A 17,131-nucleotide genomic window follows, 5' to 3' on the forward strand; every position below is an offset into this window, starting at 1 on the left:
TCAAACATCCCACACAGTTCATCTGTAAATGTTCCTGTTGCTGTGCTGTTTGCAAAGAATGTGAGAAGCAGATTTAGTCATAAGTGTTTTGAAAGCAAATGATCCATCTAGAAACTTTAGAAGTGAAGTTGTTTTTAGAAAAGATTTGTTGTATTTATTCTGTGTATATTTGTATAAGTGTCCCCTCTTTCTTCTTTCTGTATGTGTATGTTTGTGTGCAGAGACCAGAAGAGGGTGTCAGATTCCTCTGAGCTGGAGTTACAGATGTTTGTGTGACCCTTGGCTTCTTATGTGAGTTAGAATCTGAACTCCAGTCCTCAGCATGGGGCAGCAAATGCTCTTTACTGTTGTATCATCTTTTAAGCACCAGAACAAGTTTCCTCAATATAATGTCATGATAGTCTGTGTTGCTGAAGTTGCACCATAAGTACAAACTGTAGAAATCTGGCTTGTCTTTTTTAACAAAGGAAAGTACCTACTGAATTGTGAATACTTTGTAATTTGCAGATTCATTTTATATATTTTATTTAATTACTTGATATTTAAATTAGGAGGAGATATTATTTAGCCCTGAAGGTATGTGGAAAACCAATTAAGTAGATGGTGCAAACTACCACACAATCAAGGAGTTCTGTGAAGTTTTAGAACAAAAATGTCTGTGTGAGAATTAAGGTGGAGGTTCAGAGATGCCACTGCAGGCAAACATGCTTGCTGTATAAGTCTGACAACCTAAGGTAAAACCCCAGAGCCCATATCAAAAGCAAGACATGAAAGCACACATCTGTACCCTCACAATTCCACAGTCAGATGAGGTATTCAGACAGCAGGATTTTTGATAAGCTCCAGGACTACACAGCACAGCAGATAAAACAAAAGTGACCTGTCTCAGTGAGGTAGAAGTAAGGGACATAGTCCTGAAAATTGTCCTTGGACATCCACATGTCCATATGGCAGACATATGCATGTGCTTACATACATGTACACACACATACCACAGTAAATCAATAAATACAAATTTAAAATAAATAAGAAGGTGTCAATAGGGGAGGGGAAAACTCTAGCCAAGTGAAAGGGAACAGGCAAACACTCAGTACTTAGGAAATACAGAAGAAAAATAAGAATGAGATTCTCCTTTCTGCATTATGATCTAAGATCCATTTTAATCACACAAATATGTTCTTTTTGTCTTATCATTCTTCTGTAGATAACTTTTATTCCATAATTTACTAAGGCAGTAACTTTTACCTCCACCATGTATTTCAAGTTCTTTCTGAATTGCAACTGCAGGGCTTGTCCAAGGCAAGTTGGGGGTCTCCTGATTTCTCAATCTGCCATGAACTAATACTTTAAATAAATTCATTAATGATAAATTAGAACAAAAGTCAAATATTCACACAAGTGTTACTCCCTAATACTTTATACTGGATTCAACATGCACAAAATTGCTATTGTTGTTCACTGACCTCATTTAGTTCCTGCCCTGTAGCTGGAGTTATTTCCAGTCCCACCTGGGCCTGCAGGCACTCAGACCCAAGTAATACACAGACACTTATATTATTTATAAACTGTTTGGCTGTGGCAGGCTCCTTGCTATCTAGTTCTTATATCTTAAATTAACCCATTTCTATCAATCTATAATGCTACGTGGCTTGTAGCTTACTGGTACTTTCACATCATGCTTCCTCTGTCTCTGGCTGGTGACTTCTGACTCAGTCTTCCTGTTCCCAGCATTTTCTTCTCTGCTTATCCCACCTATACTATACTTCCTGCCTGGCTACTGGCCAATCAGCGTTTTATTTATCAGTCATTCAGATCAACACACACACAGCATCCCCAGCACTGCGCAGCATCTCAGGGTAGCAAGATGCACTGAATGCACCTGCACTAGTCCTTGTATCACATTAGACAGTGTTGGCTTAGAGAGTGTGAAGAGTGCAGCACAAAAAGATGCTAATAAAACAGGTTTGTAGCCTTTGTTCCCAACAGAGAAAGGCTGTCTTTTCACTCTTCCTCACATAGGAATTCTGCTGAAGATTTGCTTTTCAGTGGATCCCTGCTCACAAACCAGACTTAAACTCATTTACAGGCTGGATGGAGACTCATATGCAGATACTTTAAGCCAGTGACTCTTGAAGAATTCTCATACTTCAAGTGATTTAATTAAATTTGCATTCTCTATCCTCTCACCATGTGGATTACAGGCAAGTATGCCTTTGATTTCATTGTTGAGACTAAGCATTCTAATCATCTGGAGGTGAATCTATTACCCTGAGAAGTGGCCTGTTCCCTGTTCTCACCTTGAAAACCCTTGTGGGTTGTTTATAAAGCCAAATTATTTTTCTAATAAGCATATATCAACTTTTCATAAAGAGCTGAAATAATTCAGACTTTGATTTGTAGGTAACATGAACATTTATGGTGATTGATATTTGACCACTCAGATTCACATCCATACTCTGAATATATTTTTCAGTATCATGTACATAATGTTTCTGTGACTAGGGAGGTTTCACTGCTTCTTGCATTTTTAGTGCAATTATGCCCCCAAATTTGAGATTTTAAAAATCGTATTCTTGAAGAAACTTTTTAAAAAAAAATCTCTTTTAAGTAAGATTAAAAGCTCTCTTATGTTGCAGGGTCCTGTGCTGTTGCTCCCTTTGGGGGAGGGGGCCAAGTAGGTGCAGAGTCAATGACACAGACTCTGAGAGAATGTTGAAACAACAAGCTCAGTTTATTCAGGAAGAGGCAAGCCTTATATACCCTCCACCCCACCCTGGAGAAAAGTCTGATGAATATATATCTGCTGGTGTGACATGGCTGCCTCTCTTTGGTCCAGGTCATCTCCAGATCATGTCTCAGCTGCTGTTTTTAAGACCCTTAGGCAAGTATCTTTTTTTACTGGTTTGGGCTGGTTGGCCCTCAAGCCTGCTAGGGATGAGCCATCCCACCCTCTTATTTTAAGGCAATATGAATGTAATTTTTTGATATCTAATTGTTTTCTTCTAATGCTGGAACTATATCTGTTTTATAAAACCAGAATCTACTACAGATAGCCACTCCTCCACTGAGCACTTAGATAAAATTTAAATTATCTCATAAATTAATTAATAAGTTCAATCAACTGTTCAATCAACAAGTCCCTATGTGAAAAGCAGATATGTCTGGTTTTTTTTTCAATGTCTCTCATGGGTTTTTCACTGTGCACATCTTATTTAGTTTAGAGAGTGCCCTCCCCAAAGCATACAATTCCACTACTTCATGAGTTCCCAGAGATAAATCCAAATAGTTGTTAACAAAAATGTATAACTGGAAGAAATGGACAGAAAAAGAAAGGTGCACCAGAGAAACAGGAGGTGATAACATTGGAAGTAAAAGTCAAGCCAGCTATGGATGGAATAAGAAGAAATACCTGGCTATGGCAATGGGAATGTTATTTCTCATTGTTAGAAACTATAGCCAGAAGTGATATCATTGTTATAAATGACGGTGATGAAATATTTTCCAGTCAAAAGGAGGAAAACAGTAATCTTCACATCTAGGGGATGGATAACATGGCTCAGTGGGCAAAACACTAAAAGGTGAGGAGTGGAGTTCAGATAACCAAGAGTCAATTGTGAAAAAGAATACAAGAATGAATGACCCCTTGTGTCCAGGGGGCAGAGAGAGTGGATCCTCCAAAAAGCTGGCTAGATGAGCTAAAACTTCAGCTGAGAGACTTTGTTTCTGTGTATATGATGGTGAACTATTGAGAAAGACCTCTCTGTCCTCCAGATGCACATTCACACATGTGTGCACACACAGACACACATGTACACTTGTGTAAACATACATATGAGAACATGCATACACAGCATTCACATACACGTTTCAAAATTATACTTCACATAAAAAGAACTCTCAGATATTACAACCTTGAAAGTTGAAGGATGAAGTATTGGACTCTGGTTCTAACCAGATGGAGCTTGGCAATGACAATTCTCAAAGGCAGAGCCTATGCTTTCTTAACTGTTAATGTGTCTAGTATATTAAAGACTAATGTACTAATAAAGTATTTTCAACTTTTATACCTTGATAATGGACCATAGGACAGTAATTTTTAATTAATTGACAGTGTCAAAGATTATAAAGAAATTTGACTTTTATAGTTGATTCTGAAGATAGGTTATCATGTTTTTAATCTGCATGTTTCATTGTGCATAAGCATTTATATGGTTGTGTAATGCTGGGCTAAGCCTGAAGTATTTCTTTGAATAAATGAATTAAGTCAAAAAGGAAAGAACAGCCGATAAAGAAGTTTATTCTCTATAGTAGCACGCTTTGTGTAGTGCTCAGGGAAGCCATGTCTCTGTATGCTGGAGAACTTTGCAGGTAGAAAATTGATCTTTAGAGCTGAATTATGACAAATGTGGAAATGTAATGGTGATATGCTCAAATTGTGCAGAGAATAGGAGAATTGTCACTTTTATTTTTTGAATAATTTGAATAAATCATCTCTGAATGCACATTTTGAAATAAGCTACCAATTAGGAAATTTTACACAGGTTGACGTTTACTTTTAAAAAATACTAATGCTGAATTAGAATGATATAAAATTAAATCAAAAGCTCTCTGTTATACATAAATTAGAAGATTTAGCGTAGTTAAAACTTCAGTTCTCCAAAAATTGACCCGTGGGAACTTGATTTATGTTAAAAAACCTCTTAGTCAAGATTCTTGGAGATTTTTCCAAGTGTTTTCCTACACCACATGATTCCCCTAGTAACAATTTTGACTTGATGAATATTAAGGGAAAAAGAAAGACCCTGTTTATTTGTCTAAGAAAAGTAAACAGTTTCTTAGCATTTTTAAGAGTACCAGGAAATACTGGGACCCAAATGCCAAAAATGTGATGTTTAATACAATTTTCAGTAAAAAAAATCATAGCTATCTTGTTTATAATGAAAATTGAATACCTGTATCACGTTTGAACATTTATAATTTATCCTCAATCACTGGGACACATTAAAGGTAACTTGTCCCATTCTGAAGTTACTAACACCAGTTCAGAGTAGAGTCAGCACAAATCAGGTGGGTATTTTCCCTCTCCACACATAAATATTTTTAAAATTTCTAAGTCTCAAATATTCCACATGTCTGGCTCTGCCCCATAAGTGTTGGTGAAACACAATTTAGATATTTATAAGATTATTTTGATCTTCTACTGATATTCATTCAAATGTGTGTCTATATCTTGAAACCTTAACAGTAGTGATGTGATGGCATACTCTTTTAATTTCAGAACTGAAGAGATGAAGAAAGGAGAAATCTTGGGACTCCCTGCATATCCAGCCTAGTCTATTGGTGTATGCCAGATCAACCAATGGAAAAGTTTCTTTAAAAACCATGGTAAACAGGTTTTGAGGATAACACCTAAAGTAGACCTCTGTCTCCCATGCACTTGCACATACCCACCCAAATAAATACCCACAGAGACAACCTCATACACATATAGAAACAACTAATGACTTATTACACTATAGCAAATTTAAAAATCTCATAATTAATATCTGTATTTTCCTAGTAAATATTTGATAGAAATGAGCTCTCAGAGTACTAGTATTTCAGAGTATTTAAAATGTATAAGTATAAATTGGAAAGTAGATAGATAGTGCACAGTGAAGTAGGGGAACCTCAACTCATATATAATGTACTCCATTTGCGATGCCAACTCTGCCTGTTATGGAGGACTATGAGATGCTCTCTAGTCTCCTGTCAGAATTAAATGCATGTGAGACAGTCTTGAGTGTGTTATTGACCTTCATTTTATTTCTGTAATACCACTTATTCAAAATTATTCTTAGTTTAGTAAAAACAATGCATGATTTTTATAAAAAATAATGAAGTCCACCTTAGATACACAAAATCCATCTTTTAATTAATATTCATTTTCTAGAACAAAGAAATATTTGAAAATTATGAAAACTGTTTTTTTTTTTAAGTTGGAAATTTCATTTGCCTTACCAGTTATAGTCCATTATCAAGCAGAAACCTGGAGGCAGGAACTGAAGCACAGACCATGGAGTAATAGTGTTTACTGGCTTGTGCCTTGAGGCTTGCTCAGCTTCCTAGAAACTAGATTTTTACATGTAAAGAATGTCACATCATTTAATGTGTTCTAAAATTGAAACTTAGAGATTTCTCCATAAAACTTTCTAAACATTAAGTGCTTAAGCAATTATTAGTGTTGCAGATAAAATTAAATTCTAAGAATGGATTGGGTTATTTAATCTTTAATTCAGTGATTGCTATGTTATAGTTTTATAATCGATGATGTTTTTATTTAAACAATGAAAGACAACAATTAAAGAATGAAAGAGTACATTAACCTACTTGCAAAAACAACTGTGTGACTTCAGATGATCTGTCCATCATGATTGAGACAAGACTGTGGAGATCTGATGGAAGGGTCTACGAATGCAACACAAGCCAGAAAGAGATCATTAGCTATAAACCCATCATCCTACAACCATTAGCAATCAATAACCATGGCTAAAGTGACTATTTGGGAAAATAATTTTGTAAGACTAAAAAAATATAAGAGCCAGACAGTGATGGTGCACACCTTTAATCACAGCATTTGTGAGGCAGAGGCAGGTGGATCTCCGTGAGTTGAAGACCAGCCTGGTTTACCAAGTGAGTTCCAGTACCGACAGGGCTATCCAGACAAACCTTGTCTTGAAATCAACAACAACAGCATCAAATTAAGTTGATGCTTAGAGAGATGGGTCAACAGTTTAGAATACTTACTGTTCTTGCAGTGTTCCTAAAATCAGTTTCTAGTTCCTAGTTCAGACAGCCTGTAACTCCAGTTCTAAGAAATTCAAGGAATCTAGGGGATCTAATGTCCTCTTCTAGTCTTGGGGGGAGGGAGAAGGGAGCTACATTCACATGTACATACCCATCATGGGCATATAAACCTCAGTTTTTATTCCAAGTTGATTTTAATACAAATTAGCTTAAATTTATTGATCCTGGTTCTTAAATATCCTAAATATTACATAATTATATTTTAAGTGGAAGTTATCTTAGAATTATTTTCTTCTTCATTTTTCAACAGAGAAAAAGAGTTTTATCGAGGCAAAGGTATTCATGTTTCTGGCATGTTTTGGTATCACTTTCTTGACTTCTAATCTTAAATTGAATATACTTTTATATCAAACCAAAATCCTCTATCATGACAGAGGATAGTTACTTGTTTTAAAACTACATTCAAATGATGGAGATTATATTTGTTTCCAATCTATGAAAGATACCAGAAATTGGTTCATTGTATCCATGGTTTGGAAAAAGAGATAAGTGTATGGTTGGAGATGATCCTTGCTGGGGACCAGCCTCAGCAGTTTTTGGGGTCTGAAGGATGGGATACCTGGAAGATGCAGGAACAACTCAGAGACAATGTTCGTGCAAGCTGACAGGTCACTCAGGCTTCTGCAATTGCTAAGTAGCTTCTCTGCTACAGTTTCTTTAGCTTCCCTAGCTTCTCTTAGCTTCTCTTAGTTTCTCCTAGCTTCTGGTAACCTCAGTCTTTTATTATCATAAGAAAAGAGGGAACAGAAAGAAAAGGGGAAATCACCCAGTACAAAATGTTCTCATGATTCCAAAGATTATTCCTAGAAAATCACCAATATATTCTTTATCATCTTTTACTAAACAAGGAACTATCCCAAACTTAACACCAAAGCAAGCATAATCTATTTTTATTATTAATGATTATACAATCTTTTGAGCACTTGACCCAGAGGCTAGCAGCATGCAATTTCACAAAAAAAAGGTAAAAATTAGAACAGTGGTCAATGTACCAGAAAGTTATTTCCTTCTCACACAGCCTGCTCTGACCTCAAGACCCCTGTAGCCGCCTAAATTCCTCCTCAGCCCTCTGCAAACACCAAGCCCCATGACTGGTGGGCCACAATGACCTCAGACAAGAAATCTGTCCCTGCAAGTCAGCAACTTCTGTCCTTCTATATCCTAACAATTCCAAGGAAGACAAATCTAATTTATAGAGCTTCTATGAAAGGAAGCTCACCTTTTTTGGCAGCTCTTTTCAATCTAGGAACTCAATAAAACTTGTAGCAATCACTCCATCAATTGTCACATTATCTCCACACTCCTTCAGGAGGAATAAAAAATATCTGAATTAAAGTTGTCATCTCCCTTTCTTGGTGGAGGCCACTATTTTCCTCCTATTCTGGGTCCCCACACTTCTAGTTTGTCGTCCAATCTATATGTTACTCCATCCATAGTCTTCAGTCAATACCCCTTAGGGTCTCAAGTTTTACACAATGTCCTTGGAATATCCTCAGAAACTGAATTATTCATCATGGCCAATTTGAGTCCAGTGTGTTGATACACATCATACCATGTGCTATAGTTGTCCACATATTCGGTACAGTTTATCCAAGCCTAAAAAGCTTCCCCAGGCTCATATATTTGAATGCTTGGTCATAAGGGAGTGGAGCTAGTTGACAGGGATTAGGAGGTATGGCCTTCTTGGAGGAAGTGTGTCACTAGGGTATCAAATGCTCAAAGCAGTCCTGGTGTCCTTCTCTTCCTGCTGATTGCTGAGATGTAGAACTCTGACCTACCTCTCCAGTATTAGGTCTGCCTGCACCATGCTCTCCACCTTGATGATAATGGACTAATCCAATCATCCAAATGTAAGCAAGTCCTAACTAAATGCTTTCTTTTACAAGAGTTACTGTGGTCATGGCATCTCTTCACAACAATAGAACCTTAAATAAGGCAGGGTTGCATATATCAAAGTTTCATATAAATCATACATATTTTGTATATGTCAGTTAGATCTCTCACCTCATTGCCAGAAATGGAATGCTCTGTCAAATAAAAAAGCAGTCTACACACACACACACACACACACACACACACACACACACACACACACACACACACACTAGTTCATTACCAAAAGTAAATGAAAATACTCTTTAAAAGAGAAGAAATTTTCATAAAATTCTCTTTTATGAAAAAAAATTAAATCTGTATTTATCAATTGGAGGAATACTTAAAATATAGCGAAGGGTTATTTTGTCACACAATGTTCAATTTTCAGCTCTCTGGCTTAGTTTATGTGGATAATGCATTCTGTTTCCACTATTTACATCTCTTCTGTCCTTCATTATTTGGATAAAACTAAAGTTAATGAAGAACACAATGGTTTTCGTTAAAGAACATTCATCTTTTAGTCAGTAGTAGGGAGTGATTTATACTTCCAAAGGCTACTGCATTGAAGACAAAGGATGGTACTTTCACAGTTGAGTGATTTCCATTAACTTCACTCTGTCCATTTAGTCAGTACCTATTTTTGAACTTCCTCTGAAGCTAAACTATCACCTTTTAAATTCTGACTTTCGTGTTTTTCTTGTTTCAGCTACCAATACTTTTGTGCACTATTCGCTGGAGGAGAGGCTATGCACCATTCCCCTTGACAAAGGAATTCAGTCATCCAAATCAGGGAAGTCCTGTGTATTTGGCTGTTCTCCTAGAATGGAGTTATTGTCAACACTTTGGACAGCAAAACATCTATGCAATGATCCTTGCTCACTGCACTAAGAAGTGTCTCACCAAGGTTAGGATCAGAATAACCCTGATACAAGTACAAGCTGGTACTTAATGTGATCTGATTTCCAGGCTCCATTTCTCTGTGTTCAGAAAGGTGCAGCAAAACTAAACCCTGACCCTACTCCTTCCTACCACAGAATTTGTTCATTATGAATTTTGTACCCCAAAATTAAGATTAGTTAAACTTTATAATCAACTAATGGATTTATAAAATATTGACTAATTTTTGATGCCTTTTTCTTCTTTGGCTAGAACTAAATATTGATCTCTGTTTATTATTATAGGTGATTTCTATCCTAACTTCAATTACTCTTAGTAGAGTATGAAGGCATGGAGAGCAGAAATTTGATTGATTATATTTTTATGTTTAAGAGGTTCAGGTCCATGGAAGGGACTGAATACTTTTAAACTGACTGATTGAAATGTCCACTTGGTTTTACACATGCATTAGAATAATAGGACTATATTAGTGGTTTTAATTGAAAGATGTACATACAAATTTGTGTTTTATATGCTAAATTTAATTTAAGTGTTATTATTAAATAATTGCATTTTAAACTCTATGTGAATCATTTTGTTAGAAGTTAATGGTCTTATCTAGTCATTGGTTCTTTATGGTACAATGTCAATCTGCCTGGTAAATATGCCTACTGTACAGTAGGTAAGATGGGGTGAACCAATTACTCTCTTGACTATATTTGAGTCCTGCTTCACAGGAAGGAATTCATGCCTGGTCCTGTAAACAAACTCATGGCTAAGGAAGGAATAGGCCTTAGAGGAAAGCCCATATTGTTCTTTTACTAAGTGGTCATGTTGTCAAAAAGCCTTCCAGATATTTATGGATATATTCATAGGGTTATTCTGATCCTAACCTTGGTGAGACACTTCTTAGTGCAGTGAGCAAGGATCATTGCATAGATGTTTTGCTGTCCAAAGTGTTGACAATAAGCGATTGTGAGTACTCAGCCATAGTAGTGACAGTATCACAGAAGAGGAGGCAGAAAGCAAGAGATGCAGGATGGGGAAGAGTGACCTGAAATGCTATCCTGCTGTGGGATGGTCTTTCTGTATTCCATGAATGTGTCACTACCATTGGTTAGTAAAGAAGCTGCTTTATCCTATAGGAAGGCAGAATAGAGCCAGGTGGGAAATACAAGCAGAGATACAGGGAGAAGAAGGATAAGAGTCAGGGGGAGTCACCAGCCAGCCACCGGAGGAGCAAGATACATTAGAACACAGGTAAAGCCATGAGACACGTGGGAAAACATAGGTTAATAGAAATGGGTTAATTTTAGTTGCAAAAGCTAGTTAGTAATAAGCCTAAGCAATAGGCAAAATGGTTTGTAATTAATATTAAGCTTCTGAGTGATTATTTTAAAAGTGGCTACAGGACCAGGTGGGAAAGAAAAGCCTCTGTCTATACCATCCTCTGGATATCACGTGAATGTTGAACACTTAAACTCACAGTAGGTCTGCATACCTATATAAGATCTGAACCAGAGTAAGTCAATTAAAAACTCTAGTGTGGATTGTAGAGGGGTTATAAGACCCCACCTCTAGTTAAATGATTAGCAGTTTATTACTGCTAGGGGGAGGGAAAATCGTTTTTTGCACACCCATAAGCATGTGGACAACAATAATGAGTCAATGGGTTAAGATTAACGACTTAATTAATTTAAAATGGGGACATTAAGGTGGAAAGAAATGTGATAGGGGTTCTAAGGAAAGTTTGTAATGGGGTCGGTATCATTAACCATAAACACTGTATACATGTAATGAATTTTTAAAGAATAAGTGTATTTTTAAAAAACAAAAAGTTGAGATTATGAAAAAAGACAATTAAACTCTGTCTTTCATATACATTGCATCCTCACTGAATCCTCTGTCCTAGCAGGTCAATCACTACTCCCCATTTTTGTCTTCTTTCTAAGATTAAGTCTTTTGGAGACAAGGCGCACAAATGTAAACACATACAGTTTTCAAGAAATTCTTGAGAACCTAAAAAATATTAAATTGAAAAATGAATATAAAGAACAAAAATAATTCCATTATTTTTATAATTTATTTCATGTCATTGCTTATGAGACTATTTTTCAACCATACTTAATTCCAGAACAACCATATAATCCATTGCTTACCTCAGTCCTCTTGTTCAGAATACTATTCTCATTCAGAATATTATTTTCAACTTTAAAAGCCATATTTTAATTTGTAATTTGTGCATGTGTGTGTGTTTTTGTGCATGCATGCAATGCAGGGGTGCACGTGTGAAGCTCAGAGGACCACTTGCCAAGGCAATTCTTCTTCCACTGTCTAGGTGCCAGAGTTTGGACTCAGATTCCCAGACTCAGCAGCAAGTGAGCTGAACCATCGTGCCGGTCCGTAGTATGTGTACTTCATTCTTCCATACATTTAGTTCTTTATTCCCCACTGAAATCTGAACTCCTCAGCAATGTAACAAAGCACACTATGTTCCTAATGATTAGTTTGTACAATAGCAGTTATACCTGAAAGCTCAATTCTTTTCCTCATGTCTCTGGATATTTTTTCTGTCCTTTGTCTCTGGCATTTCTTTCTTATTTATTTATATATATATCTGGCAGATTCTTCTGACAAATAGACCCAAATATTCTCCTTACATTGAAACATTTTATCCTGCTTTAGAAGGAAAAAAACCTTGCCTTGAGGTGCCTAAGTTGCCTAAGTTGCACTGTAGGTATTCTGTGCTTCCCAATATCTTTGAACCTAACATTAATCAATTTCTCATTGCTAATCAACACCACTGTGATTTTGGTACTTAATTCCCTGTTTTTAGCTGGATTATTTTTAATATTGAAATAGATTATGAAACCTTGATTATAAGACCATTATTGATTAAATTTGAAAGAAAACCCAAGTAAAAGCAAGCCTTCAAGCAATATTTTTTAGTCTTAAAAGTACAAATGACACATTATTCCTTATCTAATTGGTACACTTTTACTAGGCATTTATCAAATTCATAAAATTTTCTCTTTAAGTTTTACAATTTAATTTTTTCATGTACTTCAAATGTTCAATAACATATATTGATAAATCGATATACAATGGAAAGAGAGGGAGGATGTTTAAAGCTAACTTGAAAATGAAATGAAAGGAAGACAGATTAGTTAAAAAGAGATTGCTAAGAAAGTTATCTCTGCCATGAGGCAACATAAAGAAGAAAGCATGCTTAATTATTGATTGCTTCTGATATAATAATTTTAAATGTCAACCACTCTAAAAAACACCAAATGGTGTCCAATTTGCCTGTACTCTGTCCCAGCCTCAGTTTCCCACTTTACCCTCAAATTTAGAAAGTGGCACATAAAGTTAATTTAGAGTTTATCTCATAATATTTTCTTTTTTGTTTCTTTTTGTTTATTTTTTTTTATTTTTACAGCCCAATCAAAGTTTCCCCTCCCTCTCCTCTTCCTAGTTCCCTCAAACCTCTCCCCTCTACCCCTCTCCTGCACTACCCACTCCTCCTCCACTGTTTCTGAGGCCCGCCTGTATCTCACAATATTTTCTACTTATTCTATTTGTTTTATGATTTTTAGGTCAGAATTGCTAAAAGGTCTATTTGAGCAAGTCAGTTCACATCATTAGTGTAACACAAATCTTAAAAGGTCTTATTAATAAAAAACCTGGAGCCAAATATTGGGATTAAAATCTGAGAGATCAGAAAAGCAGAACGAAGCCAGCCAGTTCTCACCACTTGGAGATCCTCAGCCAAAGAGACCTGCATCCTGTTCTGCCATCTCATTTCCTCTCCACCCAGCTACGCCACTTCTTCCTGCAAAGCTCTGTCACTTCCTGTTTGTCTATACAGACCTCCAGACCTTTATGGTTAACTAGTGTTGGAATTTAAGGCGTGTGCCACCATGCCTGACTCTGTTGCCAGTGTGGCTTTGAACTTTCACAGAGATCCAGACTGATCCCTGTCTCCTGGAGGATAGGATTAAAGGCATGTGCTACTACTGCCTGACTTCTATGTTTAATATTGTGGCTGGCTTTTTCCTCTGATCCTCAGATAAACTTAATTGGGGGACACAGATAAAATATCACTACACACCAGCTCTCAATTATTTGTCATTTTCCAATGCTCTGTTTGTTTCTAAGACCTTATAAAATCTGTACTCCCATACCAATCATGTTTTATAAACTCTAATGGGACTAGGGATTGTAAACTTAAAATTTAAGGGTGACAGTTCTTTTTTTTTCTTTCATTTTCCTTTATTAGGAAATTTTCTACTCACTCCACATACTATCCACAGAACCCTCCTCCTCCCTCCTTCCACCACCCAGCCCTCTTTCCCAAGCCATCCTGCATCCCCACATCCCCCAAATCAAGGTCTCCCATGGGGAGTCAGCAGAGCCCAGCACACTGAGCCTAGGCAGGTCCAAGCCCCTTCCCATGGCACCAAGTCTGTGCAAGGTGTCACACCACAGGCACCAGATTCCAGAAGCCTGCCCATAGACCAGGGGCAGATCCCGATCCCCCTGCCTCGGTGCCCCCCAAACAGTTCGAGCCAAACAACCGTCTTCCGTATCCAGAGGGCCTAGTCCAGTCCCATGGAGGCTCCACAGCCAACAGTCCACAGTTTATGGGCTTCTGCTAGTGTGGCCGGTCATCTCTGCACGTCCTCCCATCATGATCTCGATGTCCCTCACCTGCAGTATCTCTCCTCTCTCTCATCAATTGGATTCCTGGAGCTCAGCTGGGTGCCTGGCTGTGGATCTCTATATCTGCCTCCATCTGTCACTGGACAAAGGCTCTATGATGACAGCTAGTTTATTTGCTAGGCCGGTCACTAGAGTAGACTGATCCAGGTACCCTCTGGACCACTGCCAGCAGACCAATTTGGGGTCAACCTTGTGGATTCCTGAGAGCCTCCCCAGCACTCTGCCTCTTTCTATTCCCATGATGTCCTCATCTGTCATGGTATCTTCCTCCCTGCCCTCCCACTCTGTCCCTGTTCTAGCTTGACCCTCACATTTTCCTGTGTTCTCAAGGGATAATAGCTCTTATGCTAGATTCAGAAAGTATTTCTGTTTAAAGAAGAAAATGAAAGAAGTTGATTTGGTTGTCATAATTGAAGGGAAAGAGAAGTTTTGAAAGGTGAATCACAAGACAAGTTTAAGTCTGTGAAAACATGGTTGTGAAAATAATTTTCATGGTTTGTGAGATCATTTCTTATAATTACTAAAGAATAACTAATTGAACACACATACTAAAGTTTGCCTACTCATTCCTTTAAAGATCTTTATTGCTTCCAATTTTATATAATCAGGAAAATTCTGATATAAATATTTTGTATACAAAGTTGTTTGATTCACTTGTCTAAACATTTAGGCCTATAATTAATATTACATAGTAAAATGATGTTTATGCTTTACAGAAACTACCATCTCCTTCCCACTTGGCCTTTGTTATTTTCTCCTTACTGAGTCAAAAATACCTAACACAAGCAACAAAAGGAAGGGTTTATTCTGTCTTAAAGTTTGAAGATACAGTCCATACTGTTGGCATGGTGACATTAACCTTGGCATGGTGATTAATCCTGTTACACTCACAACAGCAAGAAGAGAGATGAAGGCATATACATCACTCAATTTTTTTCCATTCATTTTTGGAACCCAGGTCCTGAAGAGTGTCATCCACATTCAGGGTGGATCTTTCCACCTACCCTATCTCTGACACCCAAGCAGATATTTAACTCCTAGGTGATTGCAAACCCTATGGAAATAACAGTCCATATTAACTATCACATGGATGTCTCATTTTTCATTTTACCAGCAATGAGAGGTTTTTTTTTATTTTTTTGATGTTCTACATATTCACCAATCATCTTCCAGTTCCATCTTGAGTATGTCAGCATTCTAATTAGCATTAAATGGCACCTTAGTATTGAGTATACCAACATCCTAAAGGGTGTAGAGTACTACCTCAGCGTTGAAGGTGTTAGAGAAAATGTAAGTGTGTGTGTGTGTGTGTGTGTGTGTGTGTGTGTGTGTGTGTGTGTATAAGCATGTGAAAGACACATTAAAGGAGAAAGAGGTGATTAAAAAATAGTATGTCCCCAAGAGAATAAAAATGAAGAGGAAAAACCACTGCAAATTGTCTTTTATATACTTGCATACAGTGTACAAGCAGAGGCACATTCAGTTTTTCTTGATAGTTGGCTATACACAAAAGTTATAAGTACCTCCACTTATCATCATCCTCTCTGTCCACTAGGATCAGAGATTCCTCTGTACTCACTGCTGCACTGAAGTTTATCTGATGAAAGTGGACAGAGATTAAGTGAATCAAAGCCAGGTTTTAGGCTATCTGAAAAACTCAAAACTTTACCATATTATTAGAAATGTTTAATACTCATTTTTTTCATTTTTGAAATATATAATATCCTTACACAACAATGTCTTCCCAGTAATTTATCCAGAAATAATTAATATGTGAGGATTTAGGAGAATTTTTCCCTTACAGTATATTTTAATGCCATATAAATTACAAAATAAAATATTCTCAAACATGATTACAGCTATATATAATATGATGTGTATGTGATCTTTAAATATGGATGCATATCATTATTTATCAATATGAGATATTGCTCAGGGTGTACCTTGTGTAGAATACAAGATTCCCCATTGCTACTTTCTAATTCTGCATAGAATAAAGAGAGCTGGATCATAAAGTGCCAGAGTGATCCCTTGGCAGGTGTGTTGAGAATAATTCATATTTAATCTCTGTTTTTAAGAATTTGTAGAGCTCAGAGGTTTAAAACATAAAGTTTGTAGTCAAAATTGTTTTTCCGATACTGATTCCAATGCTTAGATGTCCCGTGATTGACTTGATAGTCTGAAATCTGACATTCTTTTCTTTTTGTCACATGTTCACGGTTTTCACTAAACTAAAGACTCTGCAGGGACTATGGGCTTCAAGCTTCAAACATATAGAATGAAAGTAAATGGCTATTAGTTCCACATAAAGATTTGTATGCATTAAAAAAGTTTAACAAGGCAAAGAATATATATTTTTAAATTATTAAAAAAGTAAACTGGAAAAATAGAAATTTTAATCCTAGAACCATTTACAGAAAGATATTTGAAAGATGAATTATCTATTCTTGGGAGTAGATTTGTTATTGGAAAAGTACCAATAGAGCAATAACTACAAGCACCTAAGAGATTGGAAGTGCATACTCACAGGGGCATGGAGGTGGAGTGTGTGCAGGTAGGTGGTACATCTTATGTATTCTTTTGTATCATTTGTCAGTGTGCCATGAATACATGCATGTCCATTTACCACTGGATGTGTATGTTTGCTCACTGAAGGATCAAGAATTATCACAGGGACTGAAAGTTATGTCACCTCTTACATCAGTCTATGACTTCATGGTTAGGCTGTGGGCCAAGTCTGATGCTGAGCCCCTGCTGGACCATTGGATGAGGAAGCAGGGCTACTGTGAAGTCACTGTTTCTGGAATGTGGA

This window comes from Peromyscus californicus, unplaced genomic scaffold, assembly GCF_007827085.1.
Source record: "Peromyscus californicus insignis strain IS unplaced genomic scaffold, ASM782708v3 Scaffold_19__1_contigs__length_69161282, whole genome shotgun sequence".
Classification (NCBI taxonomy): Eukaryota; Metazoa; Chordata; class Mammalia; order Rodentia; family Cricetidae; genus Peromyscus; species Peromyscus californicus.